A 5,892-nucleotide genomic window follows, 5' to 3' on the forward strand; every position below is an offset into this window, starting at 1 on the left:
AAAACCTGAGTTTTCCCTCTAAGCAGATGTGTTCGTGCCTGAGCTCCAGTCTTTCTGCAGAGGTCTCCGGTCAAAAGGTCTCCAGTCTTTAGCCTGCTGTGTGATTGTGGCAGAGCTCTGTAGGCCTTGTTTAGTCCCCTAGTGCAGAACTAATGTGCTTCAGATCAATAGTGGCTCAGAGGCAGGGGCTAAGATGAAGTCCGCGCAACAGAAACATGGCAACTGTGCTCTCACCATGCGATCCCTTCTCTCTCTCACCAACAGAAACAAATGCAAGGGGGGGGGGATGTGGGGGTGTTACTTCAGACTTCTCCTGTTTAATCTGAGATTAAAAAGGTCTTCAAAGCTTGAAATTAAAGTGCACAGTGGCTGCATAAAGAAAGAAAAACACATTGGGAATAGGTGAACTTTCTACTTGCTCTGATGGTTTCCAGCGTGACATATTTTCTCTCAAATGTCCACATTGATTGTCTTTTCTTCTATTTCTTCTTTCAATTTCTGTGAGGCAATTCATGTCTGGTATTCTTCAAGCTTGGTCAGGACTAAATAGCCTTATCTGAGGCTGCGTGCCGCCTTGTGTACGCCATGTCAGAGACGATTGTTTTCGGAGGACATCACAGGCAGATAGACAGATATTGCCGTATGCCGACTCCTTGTCAATTCTCTGAGCGGCAGCATGTGCGTTCACTCTGCGTTATCAGGCGGGAGATTGATTTCTCTGTCCATCTTGTTTGCCCTTCCCTTTGTGTTTCAAAGCTCAATTTAGAGAGGCCTATGATGTATTGACGTGCGCACCGTGAATTACCCTGCTAAAAGATGCAAGTGCACAAAACATCTCCCAGAAACAGATAGGTTCTGTCCTTCCATTTGTGATGGCGGGTTGTTGCCGTTCAGGGCACGTCCTCATTATAAGGCGACGTTTGATGCCTCGCAGAGATGAGGCTAATGTTTGGCAGCCAAATGTCTAACTGCAAAAGCACTAACTAGATCACATCACACTAAAATAGGATGTCAATGGTGACTAATAAGAAAGTATTTGCCTCGTGGTGAAGCTTTTTCTTGTGTGGCTCTATTCGCCTTGCAAGCGCATTCATCACTGAGCAACACAATAAGCGAACAAACACCATCACTCTCTACAGCAGGAACCCACCATCCCCCCTACACACACACACACACACACACACACACACACACACACAATTTTCTCTCTCTCTTTATCCACTCTCCCTCCATAAACCTGGGCCTTTATTTCATTACCGCGACAGGTCGTTTGTAGGCCTGAATGCTGCACATCTAATTAAGAAACTTGCTTAATTAAAAAAGAGGCAATAAGCCCTTTAATGGTGACGAAAAATAATGACTGTCAGTGAGGGAGCCAATAATGACCAAATGAAATACTTATGCTTGTACTTAGACTGCCGTCCACCTCAACTGCAGCCTGGACCTGCAGAACACTCAGCTAGCCGCCATTGTTGTTTGGTCAGGAGGACAAATGAGATAGTTAGTGGCTGTAATAGATGTGGCAATAAAAGCTACCATGGCCGTATTAGCTCTGCTGCCTCACCCATCAAGAGCCGAGCAGAATATCAGCCGTTAAAGGCCTTGAGGAGAAGTGGCACGTCTCCAGAATACAGAGGAACATGCAGCTAAATGCCAGTGGGCCACAGTCATTTATCTCCCCATAATGTTTCACGACTATTATTATGCTCGTTCAGGCCCTCAGATGTACAGATTTGAGAGTTCATTGGTGTCAGATGGTTGTAATATTTTCAAATGTTGAGTTTTTGATGCTAATTGTCAAACGTTTGACCTTGTTCCCTTTCACGCCATGAACAAACTGGAAGATATTTAAAACCCTGTGAAAAAGACTTGCAGGCTTAACGACTATTATTGTGGCGGTGCGCCATGGCAAAATATCTTCCGAAATAGGGCAGACGCACAATAGACGCAGTTGCCTTTTAAATGATCCTGCCGATTATTGGTTATTGGGCCCATCCAGTTTAACTCCACATGCTGTTGTGTTGATGTAGTTTATTGTCAAAACGTTCGCTTTCTTCCAAGTCAACTATTAAACGACCAGCTCCACCAAAAACGTCACCGATGGCTTTGAAACGCAGACACCATAATCAAGGTAAGAAATAAATAACTATGGCTAACATTACAAGAAACATGAACAGGCTAGCTAGCTATCTCACGACGTGACTTTTTGCACGAAGACAGCGTTGTGGAGAGTGAAACGGGAGACTAGAAAAAGGCATTCAGGTAGTGTGGATGGCTACAGTAAATCATAGGCTCCTGTTATCTGAAAGAATTTCAATGTAATGGCTCAATATCTAAGTGATTTTGACAATGTGGATGAGGTCGTTGCTGTTCGGACAGACCTGCCCCCACTGCTAAAATAAATCCTAAAGTAAACATTGCACAATGGTCTGCATTCAGAGTTCAGAGTTCAGTAGTTCGGAGTACAGAGCTTCCCGTGGGGAACTAAAGAATTTCACCCAGGAAATGTGTGCTCCTTGGGAGTGTTTTAATCCAAACCACAATCTTTTTCCTAATCTTAACTAGTAGTAGTAGTAGTTTAACTGTAATCTCCGCCGAAACGAGCGGCAGCTCGCGGTGCTCTATACCAGTGTTTCTCAAATGGGGGTACGTGTACCCCTAGGGGTACTTTGGAGTACTGCAGTGGGTACGTGACATTTTTTTAAAAATGTTAATTTCAAAATATGTCATACATAATTCCTAAAATAGTTATATTATAATAATGAATGAATTAAGTGATGGTTTCTAAACATCTAAATGTTTTTTTTGCGCTTTTGTACTTGGCTTAAAAAAGCAATTCAAAGGGGGTACAATATTGAAAAAAGTTTGAGAAACACGGCTCTATACCCATGTCAAAGTTACCCATTTTCATTACCTTTGCTGTGTGTCATCCCCCTCTCCCCCCCCCTTTCCTGTTTATCTACTATCACAATAAAAAATGAAAAAAGCCCAAGAAATAATCTGGAAAAGAAAGAAAGCTGTGGCTGAGGGGCAGGTGTGTATATTGGGTAGCTGATTGGGCAATTAGGAGCAGGTGCGCAGGTGAGTGGGAACATTTTGACATGTTACAGTATGAAAAGCACTAGTGTGAATAATAAACTCAGTGATGGCTGGAATCCATTTAGTTGCTTCAGTTTCAGGGTCCTGGTTTTGGTCATGCTGGCTCACTGTCACAGTTTACTGGAATCCGTGTATTATTCGTTCATTCATTTTTCAAAATAAAGGCATGAAGCCAAAAAGCAAAAGTCACTTCTTTTCTCAATACTCGTTTCCAAAACCAAAATGAAAAAACTACTTGTTTTTCCAATTTCCGATTTTGTGCTCAAATTAAAAATGAAAAACTATCTTTTCATCCAATTTTGATATTCGGATGTGACCTCTATACACAGTCTTTATCTGGTTTGAGGTTGAGGTAAAAAAAACTCAAAGATAGATGATAGATTGCGAGATATTAAGCGAGAACAAAAATATATCGTTTTTATACCGACTTTTGTATACATTATATATTCTAGTGTATTATCATAATTTGTTTAACGTGCAATTATGTTGCATACTGCCAGTTATGCACAGAAAGAAGAGAAATAAATGCAAACAGTTCATCGCCCGTCTTTTTCACATTGCAAGAGAGTTATTTGGTAAATTGTGCCTTTCAGGAGAGCCATCATAACTTGGGAGAGCGCCATAACTTTTGCTGTGTGCTATGTGCTGATATAAATACCAGCACCGTGGCTTGTGAATGCATGTAAATACCTTCATGAATGCTAATAGCACATTTACAATACAAAGCAGCGCGTTCAAGAAGGTGAAGGCGCTCGAACATAATGCGTTTGCTACATAACAGATGGTTGCATCGGGCTGTAAATTTCCTCACACAAGGCCAGAATCTCTGCCATGATGTGACCCGGCCGGCGAGCAGAATGGGAAGAGGGAGGATGGAGGAGGACGAAGTCAAGGATGAGTGTGCTCTTTGCTCCGTTTTAGGCTGAGCTGTGATTGCTGGGCTCTCATTCAGCAGCGTTGTTTGTTGCTGCAGTGAAGCGATAATCAATGCCTGTCTATCAGCATGAGGGAGAGAATTTCTGAGGCTCAGTGGGGGAAGAAAGAAATTTGTAAAGAGCAGCAGTCAGGGATAGTGTTGAGTGTGAAATGGCAGCAAAGGTCACAAGCTGTCAGGCATGGGAAACAAGTCACCAGACCTAACCCAGACCTTGGTGATGAGATTAAGCACAGTTTCTTACCTCATGATTGAAGAAAAGAATTCACCTTGTGATCCGCTGTGAACAGAACACACTCTTCAGTCACACAACGTGGTGTTTCTTATTTCATCCAAAGCCGTCTCTGCAGCACACCTACTCTATTGTGTTTCACTTTTTCCGAGTTGATTCAATGAACTAAAATGAGATGAGACACATTCATTCCTGCAGGACAGGACAGAACGCTCTCCAGAGTAGAACCACTGACTGGAGCTTCAACCGAAGAAAAAAGGAAAAAGAAAATCCTCACGCTTCAAGGTTGCGTTTCCCTGCTCATGTAAAATGGCTTGTCATTATTAGATCAGATCAGACTGTGTTTCTATCTGAAGTTAAAGCTGGGTTTTATTAGGGGTTTGAAGTAAAGTTTCACCTCATTGAATACATTTGCTGCCAGTTTTACTTGTTGGTCTCATATCTAATCAAGCACCTGAGTCACTTTTATGTGAAAATACTGAAAAGCAAAAAAAATCCAAGTAGGTCGGACCTGGTTAAATTTCACTTTCAGATTCATGTAAAATGTGCAGCAGCAGCACAAGAGAGATTGAATTCAACATTGCTTATGCACAAAGGAAATAAAACCAGTTTAACTAAACCTCAAAGCACTGAAAATGAGCCAAAGTTGTTTGGGAGATTGTCAAATCAGTCTTTAGAAAGATTTATTTTACACTCAAGACAAAAAGAAAAAAACAAGACTAAGAGTCTACTGTCATGCTAGTGGCTCTGTGAGACTGAACTCATTTTGTTATTTGCTTATAAAACACAGTATTGGACAAGATGAAATATTGGATGATCGCACTGGAATAAAAGTTTTATTACAATTAATCCTGAGTGAGCAAGAATGTCTGCTTTAAATCTTACCGCAATCCAACCAGGAGTTGTCGAGATGTTTCACTCAAATCCACAAATGTTAGCATCAGTCTGGGGATGATCATAGTCACCGCGGTATATTTTCTGGGAACCATAAATGTCTTTACAACATTTCACAAAACATTTCACAAACAATCCAATAGTTGTTGAGATATATCTAGTCTGGACATCAACGAACAGCATTGCCGTCAGCGTGGCAAAGAACCTATGTGCCAACTGCATGGATGAAATTATGAATATCTAAGGAAATACTTTGCAGACAGCGTGATGTCTCACCATTCTAAGCTTGTCCTCTGTCGGACACACATTTGACACACGACTTGGCTTGGGAACTGGAGGGTTGTCAGTTCAATTGCCCGTACAGACCAAGTACGAAGTGCGGACTGGAGTTGGAGCGGTGCCAGTTCAGCTTGGGGTGGGGTACACAGCGTAAAAATGTTATTTCCCCTTGTAAAGTATGTCCTCTTCTTTGTGTAAGGAGGGAGGACTTTCAGACGGGGGCTCGTGTCCCCTTCATGTCTCGTGTGTCACTTAAACATACATCTTTTAACCCCACACACAATATTTTCCTAACCCCAACTAAGTGGTTTTACCATGCACGTTGAAAAGTGATGCCAAGGGGTCAAGCGTCAGTATTTTACGACTTGGGAGTGAGAATGTGTTTTGGCAAGGTATAGGCTACTAAATATCACGCAAGCATTATCTCTTTACGTTTACATGTCTGAATAACACA

The sequence above is a fragment of the Perca flavescens genome, chromosome 1 (genome assembly GCF_004354835.1).
Source record: "Perca flavescens isolate YP-PL-M2 chromosome 1, PFLA_1.0, whole genome shotgun sequence".
In the NCBI taxonomy this organism is placed as follows: Eukaryota; Metazoa; Chordata; class Actinopteri; order Perciformes; family Percidae; genus Perca; species Perca flavescens.